We start from the raw sequence: 23,614 nt of genomic DNA on the forward strand, positions 1-23,614 counted from the left end.
CCTGACAGAGCCCTGAATGGCTTAGGATCTGCCTCCCTGAGAGACTACCTCTCTTCTCTAGATACTGGCACCATAGTTGCCATCCTGGGAGGTGCTCAAGGTGGGCCATGCTCAGAGCTGCTAGCAGGGCACTGTCAGTGAGTAACTCTTGACTTTGAGCCTCACCCCACAGTTCCCACACAATTTGGTCCAATCTGCAAAGCCCTACATCCCCAGGTCCTAGGGAGCAGGGAGAATGGCAAGGACTGGTGCATGCCATGACAGGGCATTTCTTTGGTGATTGCTCTGGGTGGGTTATTTCTTGCTATAGGAATCGATATGCAATTGTTGGCCCCAGGCCTTTCCAGGGATCAGAGTGGTGGGGGGCGGGGGGGGGAGGGGTAATGTGTGCGTCCTGCAGCCTTTTCCTCACCCAGTTTAGAGTTGCCTCCATCCCCTGCCCGGCCAAGTCCAACTACCTTCCCCCACGCAGATCCCAGACCTGCTGAGCACCCTCTGCAGGGCTCAAGAGGCTGTGGATGTAGATGGGAGAGGAGAGAGACCGCCTCACACAGGAAGCTCAGGGGCACATTCTGGCTCCGTGTCTTTTCTCTGCCTTTTGGGGAATCTAAGTCAGCAGTTTTAAAACACAAGTCAGAAAACACCCTGAGAGAAGAGCATCACCCAAAAGCCCTCCATGCTTCAGAAATGTCACAGGCATTGAATGTATGCAGTGTAGTTTTAGCCATATCGGTCCCAGGATATGAGAGAGCCAAGTGGGTGAGGTAATATTTTTTGTTGGTCCAACTTTTGTTGGTGCGAGAGACAAGCTTTCAAGCCACACAGTGCTCTTCTCCAGGCATTGTACGTGAGGGAGACCTTTAGTACAGCTCTGTCAGTCTTCTGGACTTAGCACTGTGAGCAAGGTTATCACATGACCAGAGGCAGATTATGCTTTTGTGGGGCACTGGGGCAAAGAAAATGGGGGCCTCTCCCCACCCCTTCTGCCTGCAGTCCCCCGCCACACACACACACACACCAGTGCTCTTGCCGGAGAGTGTGGTTGGGGCATGGGGGCTTGCCCCACTCCGCCTGCCTGGGCCTGAGTGCCGGGCAGGCAGGCAGGCCGGGCACGGGCCCTGTTGGCCCAGTCGCTAATTTGCCACTGCATATGACTATGCGGAACCTAAATCCTGACATCAAGGGTGTGCTGTAAAAAAGCCTTTATCAGGTAAATGAATGCCTGGTGGGCTGACTTGTGAAGCACAGGGCATTTCAAGCTACATGCCATTAAAAGGTATTGGGGATTGCCCCAGAATTTTAATTTCAGAGCAACCAAACCAATAGCAATAATGTATTCTTATTATGATTTTTGTTCTTTTACCCATTGCACATTCTGTATCTTTCCTGTTTCTAAGTTATTTCTAGAGCTGGTCAGAACATTTTCGGGGAAATGTAATTTTGTCCAAATATATTGTTTTGTTGAAGCCAAAATGTTTCATGGAGATGTATTTGTACCACAAAGTTTTCATTGGGAGGGTTTCTGAAGTCCAGGGCTCGCTGGTCACTTCTGCTGTGAGAGAGAGAGATGCAGGAACAGAGACAGACAGACAACTACAGAGAACAGCTCCATTTTGCAGAAAGGTTCAAAAGGATTTGTTTTCTTTGTAATGTGGAATGAAAACAAAATTTGAAACCTCAAAAATTGTCATAAAATGGAATTGTTGTCCTCCAGCCAGCTTGGTTCTTTTACAGGTTAGAGCATGATATATTGTATCAAACAAGAACAAGACCGAATGCAGGTTTCAGAGTAACAGCCGTGTTAGTCTGTATTCGCAAAAAGAAAAGGAGTACTTGTGGCACCTTAGAGACTAACCAAGATAAGCTATTACCAACAGGACAGTGGGGTGGGAGGAGGTATTGTTTCATATTCTCTGTGTGTATATAAAGTCTGCTGCAGTTTCCACGGTATGCATCCGATGAAGTGAGCTGTAGCTCACGAAAGCTCATGCTCAAATAAATTGGTTAGTCTCTAAGGTGCCACAAGACCGAATGCAGTAGTTCTCAAACTTTTGTACTGGTGACCCCTTCCACATAGGAAGCCTCTGGGTGAGACCCCCCTTATAAATTAAAAACACTTTTTATATATTTAACACCATTATAAATGCTGAAGGCAAAGCAGTGTTTGGGGTGGAGACTGACAACTTGCGACCCTCCCATGTAATAACCTCACAACCCCCTGAAGGGTCCCAACCCCCAGTTTGAGAACCCCTGACCTAATGGAACATAAGCATCACAATGAGACTAACATGGACACTAGAAAACAGAACGAACATGAAATGTGAAAAAACACATTGGCAGTTGGTGTCATAAGCCCTGTTTAAATCAAAAGTCTAATTCTGGTTTCACACTGACTGGCAGAAGAGAGACTAACTCTTCTCTCTTAGTTAGAGAGACTTAGTTAGTTAGAGACTAACTCTTCTCTAACTGTATGTGTGCACGAAACAGGTTACCTTTAAGAAATATTATGAAAACCTTGAATAGACCTAAGCAAATAGCCCCTAGGAAGGTATTTTATCATTCTGTGAGCAGTAAAATTAGGACTCGAGGGAAGCAGGGCCTGACCTGATGTATGCTTTCTGCATAAAACGAAATGATCAGCATACTTGTCTACTGGGAGATCATTTTCTCTTTCATGGAAGAAGGGGGATTATGTAATTTGTACACCTGTGCGGTGTGATGAGGGACTAAAAAAGATAAATGGTGGAAAGCTGCTAAGATAAGAATAAATAGATCTGAACTGGCTCAATTAGTTTCAATAATAAGGAGGATCACCACACTTTGAAAGGGACATGCTCATGGCTAGCAGGCTCAAAAGGAGGCCCATTATCATCACTTCGGTTTGCAAGCATGCTCATGGAGTGATGTGTATATTGTACCTATCTATAGGGCAGTGTTTCTCAGCCTGTGGGTCATGACCCTCAGCAGGGTCACAAAAGACAACTGGGGATGCGTGTCATGAGGAGTTGAAAATCTTAGTACAATCTGAGGCAAAGAAAACTTCATTCACCCACTCCCCACACTTCCTTACGCTTTATGGGCAAGTATTCTCTATCAACCTCTACACACACACACACTATAGACCTCACATTAGCACTGATACATTTTTATTCTTAATGTAAGGTAGGTTGTTTTTTTTTTTTTACTTTGAAGAAGGGGTCGTCAAACAAAGAAGGTTAAGAAACACAGCTATAGGGTAGGAAAGGTAGGAGAGCATCACCAGCTATTTTCACCCTTCTTCCCTCTATCTGCTTACGTGGCCCTCATCCCCAATAACATCTTAATGTTTTTCTGTCAGTAATGGCTTTTGTTCTCATTTTGGGGAAATATCTCAATTTGAAAGGTGGGGAACTGAAGTACAGGGTAGATTAAGTGACTTGCCCCAGTTCACATAGGAAGTCTGAGGCTAACCTGGGAATTAAACTGAGGTCTCTTGAACCCCAGTCCAGACAGTCTTCACTAAGCCATCCACCTCCTCCATCCTTCCTTAAAGCATACAGATTTCTCTTGCGTACCCAGAAGATTCAGGAGTGATGGTACTTCCAGGATCTTCCACTGGGGCATCACAATCACAAACTGATACCTCACCTCGATCATGGATCTCTGCCCATCTGACACAATCTGGGCTGATTGTGGGCTGGACTTTAGCATCAATAAATAACATGTCTAGGTCATGCACCAGCATCCTTGTTTTGCATTAGCTTAAAGCTTTGAAAATTATGCCTCTGAAAACATTTTCCTGGTTTAATTGGATAATTGACCTACAGTTAGATCTGCTGCTTGTTAAAGAATCACAGGCTAAGATTTTCAAAAGCAAGTGCCTAAAATTATGATTTTAGTCCATATTTTGATTCCTACCTTAATGCCCAGATTTTCAAAAATGCTGAGCACACAGTAACTTGCATTTACATCAGTGGGGGCTCCTGGAAGTTCACCCTTTTTGAAAATCAGGTAAAAAGACAGCTTTACTAGCTTATGGTATCATCTCCATCTTCTGAGTGCCCTATGACAGCAAGCCACTCCAAAGGGACAGCTGAGGTCTTTACCCAACAGAGCAAGTTGGACAAGAGGCAAGCACATCATATCACCATCAGTGATCATGCAGTAGGCATGCTCCACCTCTCTGATAAAGAGTTCGGAAAGGCACTGCACTTCACTAAGGCACAGAGCTCTACAGACTACTGCATTTGGACTGGGAAGGCATCTTAGGTTCTGGTCAACCATCTCCCAGACCGGCTCTTACACTGTTTTTACATCACCACCATTTCATTCACTTAAATGGAGACACTGCTGATTTACGTCCATGTCACTGTAGCAGAGTCAGCATTGATATTTGTTATGCCATCTCAGTTTATATGATAGACTCTTTTTGAAGGTACATGGTTACAGCCGGAGATAGGGCAAATAAAGCACAAAAATGCACCATGAATATTCAGCCACATCTTAATTGCTTCCTCTGTTTTTGCCCTGCCTTTGTGTTTGCTTTCATGTGGTGGAATGATCCAAGAAACAGAACTTTAAGCTCCCACACACAAATACCCATAGAAAGCCATTTTTAAATTAATTTCTATGGACTTTTGCCCTAGAAATCTGATCATAATGGTTACATCCTCCCAGACAGGCTACAGAAAAAATGCCATGTGACTTATGAGACTAACCAGAACTCAGCAGCACAGATCACCATAGAGTTTTTGAATAGTAAGTAAATTAAATAAACAAAGAAAATGCACTGAATAAGTTTCAATAAATAAATGAGAACATTTCACAAAATCATGTTCTGTTTGCAGATAAAGTTGTGTTGGCTACACAATCACTTTAAAGGGCATGATTTTAAAAGGGCATATGCCAGATAGAGGTGAGCAAATCAGGGGTAGTATTAGGTTTACAAACGTTTAGAGTTGAGTTTTGTTTTGTTTTGTTTGTTTGTGGGGGGAATTTTGGGGAGTGAAAGGGAAGGGGTTTGGTTTTGAAATACCAAATATAAATATGGATCACAGAAGGCTCTTTCTAGTTCAAGGGAGAAGGTAAATATTTCCAGCATTAGCCCATGTCATAAAGACTGATCAGTCAGTTTTCAGTGTCATAAATACAAAATAAGGAAATGTTTGGCTCTGGGTCCCAAAGCTGGAAGTGTGTACATGGAGCTCCGAAAAATGTCCATGTATATAATGCCATGAATATATTCCAGATAAGAACCTGGGTAGTTTCAGGCTATTCTCATCCTTGTGCCAACTTATAACAATGAAAAAAATTGAGATTTTCATCTACCTACCTGATAGTAATGCAAGTTTGATAGCACTTCTCATCAGTAAGGGGCACAGGTAACTCATTGAAAGCACAGTCACAGCCACCTAATAAGGACTGGAGAAAAGCAACCACATAAAGAAATTTCAAAATAACAAAAACTTACAAATTGCACAACAAAATAATAGCAGCAGCTTCTCAGTTGCATAAATGGAATCACGGCAGAGAACTGTAGCCTTTAATTTTGTTCATATTAAATCATAAGTATTAATGTGTGATTTGGAAGGTATTTGCCCTTTGGATAGTCATATTTTTGTTCTGAGCTTCAAAAATATAAATTACAGTAATTTCAAGCCCAGGCTTACATTTTACTTCAATGACGTAAATGAGCTTCAAACTTTCAAACACTAGCTGTCCCTTACAGCAAGAGGTAGCAATTACATAAAACTCTTTTATTGCAAGAGGGTATTTTCTGCCCTTTATGTTTATGTGCCCCAGGTGAAGCAATATAAGCAAACTAGTTCTCATGATTGTGTTAATAATGGAAACTACATTTAGGAAGTTTGCAGGATTAAAACTATAAACTTTTCTTTTTATTTGTAGGGTGTCAAACCTTTCCAATCTGAGACAGAAGTATAGCTGTGGAAGGAGGAAAGAAAGTTTTCTGAGAAGCCAGCATCCGCAGCCTCTGTCAAATGCATGAGCAGTTGCAACAGGAGTGCAGTCAAAGGAGAAACACTGGAAAAATAAGGCTAGAAATGAAATTTATTCTGCATTGTTGGTGAATATTAGACACGCAGAATCAAATTAATTCGTGGTATAACTCCACTGAAGTCAACTGGAATGAAACTGATCTATAATATGTATGTGTATATGTCTTCCCAGCATGCTACTGCTGTACAGCAAATATCTGTAATTATCTGCTAACAAAGCTTGTGTTGCATGCTTGAGCATAATGAACGATGACAGCCCAGGAGTATTGCCAGCTCATGGAGTTACTTCTTTAACCCTTTAACTCAAGCAGTAGAGGTCTGTGCTGTGTATTTGAAAGCCCTGGTTTTAAACTCTGATGGTAGTTCAGGCAGGGAGTCAACTCGTTACAGTTACGTTTGATATAATTCCTTTGTTTTTCAATGTCCTGTCTCTCTGTCCCCTCCAAAGATAATAACGATGTTAACAGAGTTGGGCTAAGGTTCAAAGCCAAACACAAAAAATTCAGGAAACAGCAGAATTAAGGTTGCCTGGAGGCTGCTCTAAAGTTGCTGAATCAACCACCAATAGGGGTGGAACTGCTCAGAAAGCCACCTGTGTCCCTCCCTCACTGCTGGGCTGAAAGCAGCTCAGACACATCGGAGACTCTGGCCCATACTGTATAAATATATGGATTGCTTTTCATAAATTTCTGTATAATGATAATACATATAGCTGTTCAGAGGAGGACAATTCTATCTCATAGAAACTTCTGAGGTTTTGAAATTTTTCTCTTGTTCTCTATTCAGAACAGAGGTTTTCATCCCAGATCACTCTGAATTAAGTAGATCAGGGACTTGAACCTGTGGCTTACATGTCTCAGGCTAGTGCCCTAAGCACCAGCCTATAAAGTGAGAGAGTTGCTTTCTTTTTCTCTCTCACCTGCTCCCTTCCCTCCCCTTCCATTATACATGACCAGAGACCCCTCCACCCCAGAAAAAAGTGACCAAAATTTTCATCAAACCCAGTATGTTTCAACAAACCAGTTCTAGTAATATCCTATCAGAATTGGCATCCATACAGATGAAGGTATTCTGTCCCCTGCAGGTATGTGACATGTTTTTCCAGTAACAGGAAACTTGAGCTTAGTCATATGGATTGATTTCAGAACATTGTCATCTAGAGACGGTCCCATACTAAACCCTAGATCCAAACACTCCTAAGGTTCGGGGAGGTTTGGATTTGGATCTGGATCTGGATCCAGACTTTGTGGCCCGGGTCCTTTTCTCCCATTAACGCTTACCTGCATCTTTTGCCAAGCCAAGATTGGAGGTTATCTTTAACAGGAATTGTATTACAGGCAGACCTGTAAAACCAGGCTTCAGTTGGACCAGGATTTGTCCCTGTATGCACTGCCATCACTTGAGTTGAAAGCTCTCAAATATGATGGGAAAGGGTGAAGTGTAAATATTACAAAATGTTTACACAGGTGTCAGGTGTGTGATGCAGGTGTGGTGTTTGAATGGATCCTGGAGCATAAAGTCAAAATCAGAGTTTCATCAGAATTACTGAACGCATGAAAAAAAGAAGGATTTTGATTTAACTCGTCTCCTTTGTTTGATAATTTGACTAAGGGGAAAATCTAACTTCAAAGGAATCACTTGCACAGCTGATGACATTTAGGAAGGAAAGGAAAAACGTTGCTTTTTTAAGAGACTTACAAATGTCATCTGTGTTCATGGGTGCAATTTTTCATGAAAAAAGATCTCTCTCCCAGAAACAACATATGGACCATGCAATGTAGGAGTTACTATGGTAACTAGCCTTTTAAATGTGAATATGCCAACCAAATGAATGTATTCATTTTGGCCCGGGGTCTATATTAATTTATAAGTCCCATCTTTCTAACATTTTTTTTCTTTTTCTATAAAATATGCCTAATAGATGCTTTAGAGATTGGCTGCCTGTGCTGCCTTGTGGACTCCTGCATACTTTGCAACAGAAAGATAAAAATATTGCAAGTGAAGGTCACTTGCACATGGAGGGAAAGCTAACTTAACTCACTCAGAATAGGGGCATTAAGCATAAAAGTACAATTACAGAATCAGAATGATTTAAGCTCCAAGGTAGGAATACAGCTGAGGTGACATTTGGGTTCAATAAAATGTTATATATTAAAAAACAATAGCAGCTTCCAAAGCTGAATAAAGAATACTGACCTAGAGAGATCTATCTTGAGGAACCCATTAATGCCTTTGTTTCTGAATGGGAAACAGCCCCACAACAATGTACAATGCACATCTCTGGTCAGACTCGAGCTCTGACTCCAAGAACTCTTACAATGTAAACTACTGTTTCTGAAAAGGTTTATACCTAGTTCTTCTCTCACGGATGCCAGTTTTAAAGTGTGATCCTGACTTCTGCCTCTACAGAAGTCTGATCCTGCTCCCATCAAACTCAATGGAAGTTTTACTCATGACTTCAATGGAAGGAGGATTGCACTCCAAAAAAGAGGAAAAACGGACTTGTTACTTTTTTGTTTCACTTTGTTTTAATTCACAGTGACCTGAAAAAAAATACATGTGGGTTTGTATTATTTTGTACTTCTTCAGGATGTATGAAGGGATCCTGAAAAATGTTGTTTCTCATCCACCATTTTTTCCCTCCAACCATTAGAAATAACAGGACTTCCTTGTTTTTTTCTGGAGAACTCCTTGGAGGGTCACCAAAAGGGGGATCACGAGTCACAGGAAACTGAAAGCTCTGCAGTTAAGAGGGGAAATTGCAGGAGGTGGGGAGGGGGTTTAATCTGACTGTTTAAAACACTTTGGTTGGTTGGTTTTTGGTAATGCCTACTTCACTCAAATACTGAAACAAATTGCGGAGAAGCTCTCTCTCTGAAAAACTGAACTCCCCAGCTAGTTCAGACCAGGGCAGAGAAAGCTCCCACTCCATTTCTTTAGTCCTCCAGTGATCTCAGTGACCTTGGATACACTTATTATTGTTTACATTATGTTAGCGCCTAGAGGACACAGCCAGAATGAGATCTTTATTGTGCTAGGCATAGTCCAAACACAGAGTGAGAAAAAGTTCCTGTTGCAGGGATCTTACAATGTAAATAGACAATATAGACAAAGAGTGGGAGGAAGAAAGTATTACTATTCCCATCTTACAGAGGAGGAACTGAGGTAGAAGGAGATGTAAGTGACTTGCTTAAGGACCCACTAGAATTCAGTGGTAGAGCCAGGAACTGAACCCCCATCTCTTGACCAAACATATAGCATGCATGCATCCATAAACCTACACGTCTCTTTTCTGGCTCCTTCCTCTGGCAGATATTAAGAGTTAACTTTCATGCTTAACATACACGTGCTCATGTAGCACTGAAAGGCTTTCCAGCTGATACAAAGTGGGAACACTGGAACTGAACCATTTCCACTGCATTCAGGCCTCTCCCCTGGCACAGAACAGGGGGACAGGATTTGTCCCATAGGTATCTATTGACATTATGAATGGCAACTGTTAGGCACAGAGTTAGTGTGGGCACTAGAACCAGAGGAAATACCCAATTTGTCTGTGAGATCTGTTGCTTTCAGGTAATTCATCACACCGTGAGTCTGTTTCACGTCAAGCTCTGAAAAACATAACAAAATGCCAGAGTAAAGCAATACTGTGTAAGACATCAAAGGTCAAGATGTGCCCAAACTTAGAACTGCTGAGAGCAAAGTTTGACAATGAGAGTAAAAGCTCTGACTTAACTTGTTATGGAAATCAATGTGAACTGGAACCGTTTGTCCCAATGTCACATGCTCTGTATGTCACAGATTTCAAAGAACCATTTTCTGTTTCTGAAGTTCTATTCTTACATTACAAAACAAAACATTGACATTAAAGCCAGACATTGCTAGTCTGTTGAGCATAAAATATTTCCATTTGCATGTGCAGGGAGGAATAGATTCTTTGGTGGATGGGTTACTTTGAAATGTTCTTGCTTGCAAAATTTTGCCTACAGCATCCTAGTTTACAGCATTAGAGTTCTTACACTTGCCTTCAAGTTCTCCTCTCTTCTTATTCACTTACAGAGAGCTTATCAGTACCTGCTATACATTTCTACCCTTTTCCTTCTGTCACTTGTTCCAGGAACACTAATATGATATTTTGCATTTATTCCCATTTAATTTTCAGTATTCCATCTTCTTGAGCAGGAATTCCCTTGGTCAGGGTCAAGTACAATTCCAGTCAAGGACACTCCTATCCCTACAGTGCCCCCCAAAATGTGGGAAGGAGGCAGAGGGTTGGCCCACCACCATCACATGCCAGCGTACAGTATTTTCCACTTTGTGTAGGGGGTAGCTATGTGCCTGTACCCCTTATCCCAGGGAACTCCAAGAGACATTCTTCTCCCACTAGCCAGAATACCTCAGTGCTCCATCGAGAGTGGTGAAAACTCCACACAGCTCCTTGCTCTGGGCAAGGTCAGTCTGCATGATCTAGCCCTGTGAGAGCTCAGAAAGCTATTAATGGAATTTTTTTATTTATTTCTAATCATTAATACTCCAAAGCACTTTCTAAAGTAAATAGTCAGAAAGGAAGGTTATAGATGGAGGGTAAAAATCAGTAATTCTAGGTCTGTCCAGTCATTAGTGACATTCTTTATTAATTTATCATTATTAATTATTATTATTATTATTATTATACCTAGAGGCCCCAACCATGACTAGGGTCCCATTTTTAAGTGGATGTTACTAGACTCGGGAAGTTAATAAAAAAATAAATGATAAATTAAGGTACAATACACAGCAGATCGGCCTTCTGAGAGGACCTGCACTGATCTTCAAATACATTCTTCGACTGAATTTTTTCATCTGTTTGCCCCAACTTCTTTCTGCATATGGCTCCTGTTATTGTCAGTGGGAGATGTGTTTGTGCACACTGGGGCAGAATTTAGCTGCCTCTTTGCTCCGGAAGACTCAGTGTCCCTGTTGTATAAACCAGGCCCCTTCCATTGAAGGAGTGTCCTGGCCAAAGAAATACGTTCACATTTGCCTTTTCAAAATATATCATTTCAAATGTCAACAGTGTGTCCTCAAGCATCCCTGAGATGTTTTATGATCATTCTCCCTCCCAACTGTTATTTTCTTTCTCGGTGTAATGACAGGCTACAGTACATTCCTTGCAAAGAAATTTAAATATAGGCTAATAAATGTGTGTATGCTGTTTTCATCCACCTCCTTTAACAAGCATCTGCAAAACATTCATTCTTTTACTTTTTCAACTTGAGCTGAGTACTTGGTGAAATGATCTCTGACTTGTGTGTGTGAGAGAGAGAGAATCATCAAAATGTTCCCCAAATGTTCCTCTTCAATAAAATTATTTTAAAATAATACACATTTACATTGAACTGTAAATCTACAGAACATGGATAAAAACACATTCCTAGCCCCCCAGGAACCTTTCTTCTCAATGGGAGCCTAAAGCTCTCTTTTCCCAGCTACTCTATGGCAGAGCTGCTCATAAAGACGTGGAATGATTTTTTTCTCTTGTGGGCAAAGGATATATTTGCTCTGTCAGTGGAATTAATTAATCTTTGTGCAGAGAGCTAGCACAAGGCCGAGGAACTATCTAAGTCTCACTTGAGCCAAGGGCCTGAATGGGTACATAGCCCCTTTAATGGCCCTCCATCCAAGAATGAATTTCACCATTTGTGAGCAAATATGGTTGAATTAATTTTGTTCTAACAAAAAAAGAAGATCACCTTCAAACAGCGGCCAAGTCCAGAAAATCTCGGTCCAAAAGGTGGATGTTTCAAATGGGTAGGAGCAAATGAAAACAGGGGCTTAGAATGGAAACCGTTCTGCACCCTTAACTAATGCACTCCCACTACACCCAGTTTATATTAATTTGATAAATTATCCTCCATATGCCAAATACAGACCATGGCCTTTTTATTCACTCACAAAGTGGCCTGACAGCATTTCATATCTATTTTTCATAAATCCACTACATTTGCAATGAAGCCAATAAGCGAACGTTCAAAACCACTTGTTGCTATTAGGACACACCTTGGCTTCACAGCCTCCTTCAGTTTCAATTCAAGTTTCCCAGGGGACTTTAATCTAGCACAATTAGCTACAGTGCTGCTATTACTGCTGCAATAATAAGGGGAGGGAGGGACGGGACTGGCCCCATTTCCATTACAACCACCTATTTCCAGGGGTGTATAACGAGGCTGTAAAAATTTATTTCAGGCTGCACATTGGCACAGAAGATCTCTTCTCAGGAGCAAAAAAAAAATTTAATTCTCCCCATTAAAAAACAAGAATGTTTCTGCTAAGTAATAAAGAATGCAAACCCAGCACAGACATGTACTGGATTTAACCGATGCTCAGTCAGCGAAGGATGGGGTTTAAAAGGGCTATATCCAGTGTGGTGATCTTAGGCTCTTGCTTAAGCTTCTTTCTGGCTAGCAGTTCCCTTCTGGAGGGATGAGCCTTTCCATAGGGGTGAAGCATCGCCCTGAGTCCAAACCTCATTCCCCCAACCGCAGCCATGTGTTGGAAACTCTCTGAAGTTTTTTTTATAGCAGGAGGGAGTGGATCCAGCCCACAGGGACTCAGACCGTTTATTGCAACATCGTAGTTCACATTTGACTATAAATGAAAATTCTGGGACTATCATGAAATCTGAGGCTGAATCCTGCTTTCAGTGACACCACTGGAAAGCAAAGAGGAATGACATGGTCCTCTTGGCTCTCTGAAAGCACATGATCAACTGCATGATGCCAAGTTAAGTGCTCTTTAAAACTGCCATATCTTGCTGCTTTTGTTGTTGTTGCCATGTTTGCGTAACATGCTTGGAAGCCCATATGCGCCTCCATCTTAATTACCTTTTTTTATAAAAAGTGATAAATTAAAGGTACTCAACACATCTTTAAGACTGCAATGGAGGAATAAATTAAAAATGCAGTAGTGTTTTCACCTTAAAGCAAGAAAAAACAGCAAGAAGGATGCTCTAGTGATTAGCTTACTAGCCTAGGGCTTGGGAGACAAATCATTTCCCTGTTCTCCAACAGATTTCCCATATGACCTTAGGCAAGTCACTTATCCCTATTTTACAGAGGAAATTTGAGGTTCCCTATATCTTGGGGGTGTTGTGGGGGTAAATACATTAAATGATTGTGGCATGCTCAGATATCATGGTGACTGAGGCCTTACAAAGTATCTGAGATAGCTAGACAAGGGGTTAAATGAGACAAGGCACTGTCTTCTGATCAGCAGAAGCAAGATTACAACGCAAACCATAGCCAAATTTTTCAAACCTGGGTGCCTGAAGTTGGGCTTCTGTATCCATATGTGGGAGGCAGGAAAGTGAATATCTGTTCTGTATATTCACACCTCTCATGTACTGGTGTATCAGAACTTTCAGAAGTTGAAGGCTCACCCTACATTAGGGGTGCAAAGAGGAGAGGGCACAAGGCTCCTTCGTCTCCATATGTCCCTATGCAGTCTGTGCACCAATGTACACTCTGTCCACTCAGGCCCTGATTCAGGAAAACATCCCTAGTTAGGAAAGTACTTAAATCCCATTGAAGTCAGTGGGACCATGGGCTTTCTTGAATCTGTGTGCACAAGTCAAGTGAAAAAAGATTTCACAGTGTATTCTGTCAAAGGGAGTAGCAATAACTTCTGCAGTGTACTTTTCCCCTAGTGCTGCCAGAATTCCTGGGCAAAGCCAGTCCAGCAGCATGCCTGCCTCTGCCACAATCTAGTACCTAATGTTTTAAAAATTGGCCGTTTTGTCGGATGAATTTCCTACCATCATTTCCGAGCTCTTTCCTGATGAGAAACTGAGCTGAGTAATGTCCTTTGCCGAGGGATCACTTAGCATTCTAGATCTTGGGTGGGATTTGTAATGCTTTTAATTACACGGGTTATATTATATATATTTTTAGAACTGTTCCAGCACTGATTAGTTTCTTATTATACTTATCCTTATGACACGGCAAATTGGCGTTTCTCAGAGCTAACTGCTAATGCAGACTCCCATCACTAATGCACATACAATTAATGTCAGTGGGTGCCAACACGTGGTAGCAAAGAATTCATCTTTCATATTATACAGCTGCTGCTAAAATGAAGGAAAGAGTCTGGAATGTTTGTGCAAACCATTACCGCTCTCTCTGTGAATGAGTAACATTGAAATGCAGCTTCCATTTACAGGCTGCTGTCGCCTTTTCAATTGTTTCTAACTTTCACCATCAAATTTCTTTAAGCCTGGAATTTTCCAGGCACAGTCTCCTGTGAGACTTTTCAGCAAAAGCCAGTCAGCTCTTTTCAAGTTCTGGACATTTAAAACGAACCATACTTTTGCCGCATGTTTCTATCAGCAATCCTGTGTATGCACCACTCAATGGCTGTTTAAATGTTATGCACTTCTATAAACACCTCTATATTCATCTGCCAGATCCTCAGTTCCTATCCATTGATATAGCTCCACTGGCATCTACTGGTGCAAATTTGCACCAGCTGAAGATCTGGTCCTTTTATTTCATGACTCCTCTTTCTTCCTTATACCAAGAGAAGAAGTGGGGGCAAAAAACATATCTGGCTTCAAGACTAAGCTTGATAAGTTTATGGAAGGGATATGATGGGACAGTCTAATTTTGGCAATTAATTGATCTTCAACTATTAGCGGTAGATATGCCCAATGGTCTCTGCTGGGATGTTAGATGGGGTGGGATCTGAGTTACTACAGAGAATTCTTTCCTGGGTGTCTGGCTGGTGAGTCTTGCCCACATGCTCAGGGTTTAGCCGATCGCCATATTTGGGGTCGGGAAGGAATTTTCCTCCAGGGCAGATTGGCAGAGGCCCTGGGGGGTTTTCGTCTTCCTTTGCAATGTGGGGCACGGGTCACTTGCTGGAGGATTCTCTGCACCTTGAAGTCTTTAAACCACAATTTGAGGACTTCAGTAGCTCAGACATAGGTTACGGGTTTGTTACAGGAGTGGGTGGGTGAGATTCTGTGGCCTTCGTTGTGCAGGAGGTCAGACTCGATTATCATAACGGTCCCTTCTGACCTTAAAGTCTATGATTCTATGAATTTCACTGTGAACCTTGAATTATGCATTTTATGAGCTACCATGACATGCTTATGTCTCTAGCTGTTTAAATATGCCCACTCAGTTATGGAGAGTGTTATTAATGGTTTACATCCATCTCTGACATTCCATGATTTAATACACAAGCAACATAGTATTTGTTATTTTGCATTTTATTCATGAGATTTACAAGGCCTAATTAATTAAAAAGTTTTGTTTAAAAGTAGCTCATAACCATGTCAGAGTTTAGTTCACACTATGATGCTATTAGTCAACCATGTCAGAGTTTAGTTCACACTATGATGCTATTAGTCATCCCCTATTTCAGCATGAGATTACCCATTTGGTTGATTGCTTATGTGGGGACAGTTCTATGCTTGGTTTGTTATTTTAAACGGAGTACTGTATGAATTGTGTATTTTTAAAATCAATGGTTAAGTACCTAGAGCTTCAGAAGAGGAGTTTCTTTGTATTGTGTAATTCTAAATATATATACATCCAATCAATGAACACCTGGTGTTTAGTTCCTTCCCCCCTCCCCCCCCCCTCCGCCCAACCCAGTTTTATTTTCTTGGTGCTTGTATTGTGTTAACTGTTTTTCAGATTTGATTTTATTGTAGGAGTTTGTGCTTGCATCTTAACGAACAGACAGAAAGTGATGCCTAATGGCATAAGGCTGTGTGCTAATGGTAAGGAAACTGAACACTCTAACACATGTATTCTATGCTTTGATCTCATTCATCTTGGGCCCCAATGAATCTTTGCTGCTCTTTCATGTGCAGATACAAGCCTCTTGAGATAATAGATGCAAAACCTGGCTGCAGAACAGAAGTTCAGGCAGTAACCACTCAGCAGAAAGAGCGGAAGTTTACTTGTAAATGGGCTCCTGTTGCTGCCAGTGGATGCCTTATGGGAAAATATTTTGATGGTCATTAATGCACTAAAACTTGGCTACGTTATATAAAAATGTGGTTATTTTTATTTTCCTCTACTGACAGATTCAGAGTTGCCTGTAATAATTTCTGAATATTCTATCTTGATCAGGTTCTTGTGTTGTTAACTGTATGCAGACATTGTGTTAATTCACTAGCAACATTGTCAGGAAATGCACCCAGGAAGAGGAGGTGTTAAATCTTCACACACCTCTTTCAGCAAACACTTCATAGACAATGTTGCAGCCATTTGCTGTGATGCACTGGCTGGGCTATCTCCCCCACAGACAGAGCTGTCGCCTCATTTGGACTGTCTCCCCCAAAGATGGGGCTTGCTAAACAGGTTTCTCCAGGACTGCCCCAGCCCTTGGAGGGGCAGAAAAGTTTAAAGACAGAGACACTCTCTTATTAATAGGATTATTTGACAAGTGGGGAGGCCACTCGTCCAGTGTTAAACAGGGCTTTTTCAGAGGTTTGTTCCCCATCTGGTACCGGGACCAAACCAGATGTGGTTTTGGCCAGTATTGGATGGGGGATGCTGCTCTGCCCCCTCCAGGTCTTAAAAATGGCGTCTCCCCACACAGAATGTCTAGAGTTCTGGGAATGTGTGAGTGGCCACCTTAATGTCAGGTTTCCTGCAATAGCAGGGAACAGATCTCAATGACCCAGGAGATCCCTTCCAGTCCCATGTCCTAGGCTCCTATGAGGAAGGCAGATGGGACACTGAGGCAGAGACTGTTGGGGAACTCCAGAGGTTGGGGAGGTCTGGGATAAAATAGGCTCACCTAGGTCTTTAGGTAAGATAAACAATACAATGGTCTATATGCATGTCTAAAAAAAAATCCTTTTCTCTCATTACTCTGTGTTCCTATTGCTAACATAAAACTATACTGTGCTTTAAGAAGGCTGTTTGGGGTCACTGCATTCACCACTGGTCACAGCTCCCAAAGGCAAGAACCGCAGGTACTACAGCCAGTCGGACCTGCTCAGTAATAGCCATTAGTACACAGGGTGCTGTAGCCCTGGGCCTGGTCTGAGGGTGGGGGAATCATGGGATTCCACCTCAGACTGGTGACCAGAAGTGTTTTCAGAGATGCAGGTAGCTCTGAATCATGACAACCATAATAAAGGACACCAACCTCACAGTTGCTTCTATTCGCCCTCTCTTATCATACAAGAACAAGGGGACATCCAAGGACACCAAAAGGCTGTACATTTAAAAGGAAAGAATATTTTCACATAAGGCAAAATTCTCCATCAGAACTCTGATGCAAGGTATCGTTGAGGCCAAGAACTTAGTGGGGTTCAGAAAAAGCCAGGAATCATAGAATCATAGAATATCAGGGTTGGAAGGGACCTCAGGAGGTCATCTAGTCCAACCCCCTGCTCAAAGCAGGACCAATCCCCAATTAAATCATCCCAGCCAGGGCTTTGTCAAGCCTGACCTTAAAAACTTCTAAGGAAGGAGATTCTACCACCTCCCTAGGTAACGCATTCCAGTGTTTCACCACCCTCCTAGTGAAAAAGTTTTTCCTAATATCCAACCTAAACCTCCCCCACTGCAACTTGAAACCATTACTCCTTGTCCTGTCCTCTTCTACCACTGAGAATAGTCTAGAACCATCCTCTCTGGAACCACCTCTCAGGTAGTTGAAAGCAGCTATCAAATCCCCCCTCATTCTTCTCTTCTGCAGACTAAACAATCCCAGTTCCCTCAGCCTCTCCTCATAAGTCATGTGTTCCAGACCCCTAATCATTTTTGTTGCCCTTCGCTGGACTCTCTCCAATTTATCCACATCCTTCTTGTAGTGTGGGGCCCAAAACTGGACACAGTACTCCAGATGAGGCCTCACCAATGTCGAATAGAGGGGAACAATCACGTCCCTCGATCTGCTCGCTATGCCCCTACTTATACATCCCAAAATGCCATTGGCCTTCTTGGCAACAAGGGCACACTGCTGACTCATATCCAGCTTCTCGTCCACTGTCACCCCTAGGTCCTTTTCCGCAGAACTGCTGCCTAGCCATTCGGTCCCTAGTCTGTAGCTGTGCATTGGGTTCTTCCGTCCTAAGTGCAGGACCCTGCACTTATCGTTATTGAACCTCATCAGATTTCTTTTGGCCCAATCCTCCAATTTGTCTAGGTCCCTCTGTATCCTATCCCTGCCCTCCAGCGTATCTACCACTCCTCCTAGTTTAGTATCATCCGCAAATTTGCTGAGAGTGCAATCCACACCATCCTCCAGATCATTTATGAAGATATTGAACAAAACCGGCCCCAGGACCGACCCCTGGGGCACTCCACTTGACACCGGCTGCCAACTAGATATGGAGCCATTGATCACTACCCATTGAGCCCAACAATCTAGCCAACTTTCTACCCACCTTATAGTGCATTCATCCAGCCCATACTTCTTTCACTTGCTGACAAGAATACTGTGGGAGACAGTGTCAAAAGCTTTGCTAAAGTCAAGAAACAATAAATCCACTGCTTTCCCTTCATCCACAGAACCAGTAATCTCATCATAGAAGGCGATTAGATTAGTCAGGCATGACCTTCCCTTGGTGAATCCATGCTGACTGTTCCTGATCACTTTCCTCTCATGTAAGTGCTTCAGGATTGATTCTTTGAGGACCTGCTCCATGATTTTTCCGGGGACTGAGGTGAGGCTGACTGGCCTGTAGTTCTCAGGATCCTCCTTCTTCCCTTTTTTAAAGATTGGCACTACATTAGCCTCCCCATGTTGTGATGCCCAGTGCAGCAGTCTGGGAGCTGACCTTGTTAGTGAAGACAGAGGCAAAAAAAGCATTGAGTACATAAGCTTTTTCCACATTCTCTGTCACTAGGTTGCCTCCCTCATTCAGTAAGGGGCCCACACTTTTCTTGGCTTTCTTCTTGTTGCCAACATACCTGAAGAAACCCTTCTTGTTACTCTTGACATCTCTTGCTAGCTGCAGCTCCAGGTGCAATTTGGCCCTCCTAATTTCATTCCTACATGCCCGAGCAATATTTTTATACTCTTCCCTGGTCATATGTCCAACCTTCCACTTCTTGTAAGCTTCTTTTTTATGTTTAAGATCTGCTAGGATTTCACCGTTAAGCCAAGCTGTTCGCCTGCCATATTTACTATTCTTTCGACTCATCGGGATGGTTTGTCCCTGTAACCTCAACAGGGATTCCTTGAAATACAGCCAGCTCTCCTGGACTCCTTTCCCCTTCATGTTAGTCCCCCAGGGGATCCTACCCATCCGTTCCCTGAGGGAGTCGAAGTCTGCTTTCCTGAAGTCCAAGGTCCGTATCCTACTGCTTACCTTTCTTCCCTGTGTCAGGATCCTGAACTCAACCAACTCATGGTCACTGCCTCCCAGATTCCCATCCACTTTTGCTTCCCCCACTAATTCTTCCCAGTTTGTGAGCAGCAGGTCAAGAAAAGCTCCCCCCCCTAGTTGGCTCCTCTAGCACTTGCACTAGGAGGTTTATATGGAGGAGGAGAACCTTTGGAGTTACAATAGTGAGCATTTAAAAGCCAAACAAGTTCTGGAGGGGATACAACCCATCATACTTCAGGATATAAACCAACCTCTCTAGCTATTGGAGTGGCAGAGGAGAGAAGAAAACTCTCCCTACAGATAGATTACTCTATAGCTGCCCGGGATAGCATTTCTTGCACCTTCCTCTGAAGACTTTGGCACTGGCCACTCTTAGAGACAGCTCACTCGGTTATTACAGCAGGATAGCAATTCCAGTGTAACTAAGTCCTTACTCAGGCAAAACTCATTTGAAGTCGGTGACAGTTTTTCTGAACAAGGCTGGGAGAATCAGGCCCACATGGTTCCTGTTTCTAGCAGGCTGATTATATCCAAAGGTAAGTCCCACTTACAGCCCGACACTCCACTCAGGGGTCTTGTCGCACCTGCAGGGCTGGTAACTATGTGGAGTCCATGATTCCAATGTGTGACCCCCAGGGGAGGATTGCCTAACTGCCAGGTCAGGTGGTAGCATTTGACACCTTCTTGGGTGGCCCTTGGAGGTCGCTTTGTGGTTGTCACATGGTGCGATGAGTTTATTTTATCTGTGACACAAGTTAAATCAACTAAATTGGCTTCTGTGCTCCACTTCTAAGGCAATAAAGAATTCTCAGTCCAGAGAAAAGCTACAGATAGGTTATACAATAGGAATGCTTCTCCTGCTGGCTGCGTAGTATTTCCAACAGTGAATTTTTCCTCCCAGAGAAGACTGGGATGCTAATGAAAACAACATATGGCAGGCATCAGGTCAGGGGTTCCCAGTGTCCATTTAACACCACATACCTCTGGTTTGGATCCTAAAGTCAATACAGATGTGGCAAAAACAATTATAGAAGGAAAATAACATTTTGCTTAAGAAGCAAAGGAAACTTTACATGTGTGCAGTACACTAACAATTCACTGGCTGAGGCCTCCACTAGACTGGCTTCCAGCCTTTGCAAAATAAGAAACAGTCTACCCTAAGGGGAATAGGCACTGGATATTGGGATAGCTGGTCGGGAGGACTGAAGAGGAGTGTATCTCCCCTTCCTCTTCTAAAAACAGAGGGAGCTCTGCCCCAGTTCTCCCTGGCTCGCGTAAGTAGTACTCTCCCCACAGCTCCCCTCACCCCATCCTGATTGGCTGGTGCAATCAGAACTCCTTTGCTTCAAATCTACTTTAGCCATGGTGCAGCTGCATCACTAACAACAGGGACAAAACAGAATGCATCCTGATTGCCACATGGATTGTGAGCTCACGGGGCCAGAGGCTCTCTCTCATTTGGTTGCGCAGTGGGGTGCTGACCCTTGGGTGTCCAGGCACGAGCGTAATGCAAATCAACAGCTAAAATGGTCACAGAAAGATGAATTCTGAGCTCCACAAACCAAATGCCTGAGAAGAAAAGAAAGGAAAGAGGCAAAAACTACAGTACAGATACTAGAACGCCTCAATAACCAAGCTTTGCGCCTCAGGCCCATCTCTAAACATAACCTGCTATTCCCATGTGTCAGTTCTGGGTAACTTCCACATGGATGATAGTTGCAGTAAGTATCATCCAGAGTACAGGAGCCTCTGCATTTTGTTAGCAATATAATCAATTTCACGTTGTGCACCATCGTGTACAGCAAGGCAAATAAGCAGAGAAAATAGGCCACTGTCTCAGCTGGTACCAGCCCTTAGATCTTTTGTGTCTATGTAAGAATTAAAACTGAATACAATGCTAATGGGCTGCAGAAGCTCCTATTATTCACTTCTTTTCATGTTTCCAGTTACAAGTGCAAGTGAGCTGGAAGTTTCTGTGGCACCCAGTAAATTATTGTGTTCAAGAGTTAAAAAGACATAGAAATTGGATCTGACCATCTCAACTGAACCTGAAACTACTTGGCAGGAGCAAATACCTTTTTTTTTTGGACTGTCCCTGCCTTGTCAACATACTCTCGGATGGTTTGTTTTCTTTACCTTTTGGCAATTTACCACTACCTTTGCAAAGTCCGTGTCACTTGGTGGTTATCCTGGACGCACGCTTGTATCGTTTGTTTTGTCAAACATATCCTGCAGTATTTTTCTCTCTCTTTGTGTCACTTTGGGAGTTTCATTACACATCACACTGTAACCGAAATTAACCTTTACGTCATTGCTAAAAAGTGGCACTGGGCACGGTGTATGGGCATGTTGAGGCATCACTGTTTGGTTCTCTCATTCAGTAGCAGAAATCTCTTTAGGTTACACCATGTTATAACAACTCCTAAAGGCTGATCCTCATCTCCTTTGATGGCAGTTTTGTTACTCAGGATTTATACTGGGGTAGCTGAGAGTACAGCTTAGCCTCATAAATCTTGTCTATACCTGGGGGCATTTGCAAAAACTCTCTACCCTTCCTAAAACCAGCTCAGCCCTCACTCTTACAATGTTGGGAGCCATGCTGTACAAGGGAGACTGGTGGAAGCAGAACCATGGGTGTGGCCTTTTCAAAAGCACTCCGAATTGGTCTAACTTGCCTGCCCATGCTGAAAGTCACACCTCATATCATTTTGCCCTTCTCTGAGAAGATGTAGATGACAGGAGGCCTGATTCACCACTGCTTTACTGTGGTTTTACATCAGCGAAACTTACTGGAAATCAGCGCATTACACGGGCATAAAACTGAAGTAACCTAGTGGTGAATCACTGCCGTGGTCTTTAAAATACGGGTGGCAACCAACTGCCTGACCATACTAATGTCTCTCAAGGTTGTTAAAGCTGGTAACGCTGAACTTGTGTTAGCAGTGGTGGATAATTTTTGCAAAATGTCTATAGCGTAGACAAAGGGCACAGTTTTTCAAGAGCTCCCATTATTGGCTTAACTCTGGTCCCACTGAAGTGAAGAGACATTTCACCATTGACTTGAATGGGAGCAGAGTTAGAGAAATGCTTGCTGAGTGCTTTTGAAAATCCTACCCTTTATTACCAAATCCTTACACGTTACCCCATCAGCACATTTCAAACTTAGTGCAGGAACTGGAGCACCTTAAAGACAAGAGGTTTGTTGTTGCAGGGACTTTATAACTGCTGGTAGCTATGATTATAGGCTCAGAATAGATTGGATTTATTAACACAATGGCTTCAGTTTCTGTGTGAACAGAGCGGGTGGAGGGCAATCAGTTACATTCATCTATCGGATAGAAACAAATGTTTAAATACAATAAATCAGTTTACCAACTACATTCTCAGACATCATCCTTTATCAGCTAAATCACTTCTTGACAACGGCACTGTCTTGGACAGAAATCTGGGTGTATGTGTTGAATTGGCTCGTGACTAGTCAGAATGACTCATTCCTCTAGCAAAAGCCTTCCATTCTTTCTCCTTTCTTCTGTTAACTCATTGCTTACTCGGCAAATATGATGACCACAATGGAACCCTCAGGTGTTTGAGCAGTTAAGGGTGTGGTTTGGAGCAGAGGGGAAAGTATCAAAGGTTAATTTAACCCGATCTTGGTAACTAATGGTAATTCTGTAAAAGAGTTCGAAGGCCCTTGAGCAGAAAAATCAGTGGTCTACAGAAAAGGTCATATCATAAAATGTCTAATTTGTTCATCTCCTGAGTTGAAGTCATTTATATGAATTAACAGAAAGAGCAGAAGATTCTGTTGTACTATTAATGGAAAAAATCAAAAATTGTTCACTGGTATATTTGATAATGCCAAGAAGTTATAATCACGTCGAAAAGACTAAAATTAGGAGTAAAATTCATGTATTCTTCCCCATAAACTACTTATCAGTATTATTTAAAGGGTGCATCAATTTGTTTCAATACATCACATTCAATTCCCTTTTTTATTAGTCAGCTATATTATCTCACCAATATGCAGTTTAGAATATTTTGTATATTTGTGGTCATTAAATTCTGATGGGGAACAATTACTAACTGTACTTTTAAAAAAAGAAAATAAAACAAATTTAGTAAAATTCTACACCTAATACTGTTTTAATTCTAGATCTTTCTACCAAACAATCTTTTCCCTCCCCAATCTCTACACTGCTTAAGAAGAGTAGTAATGAGGAGAAAATCCTTAAATTAAGCTCCAGGTTGTAGTCAGGAGAGGGGGAGTCTATAAAAGTAGCTG

This window comes from Lepidochelys kempii, chromosome 8 (assembly GCF_965140285.1).
Source record: "Lepidochelys kempii isolate rLepKem1 chromosome 8, rLepKem1.hap1, whole genome shotgun sequence".
NCBI classification, from domain to species: Eukaryota; Metazoa; Chordata; order Testudines; family Cheloniidae; genus Lepidochelys; species Lepidochelys kempii.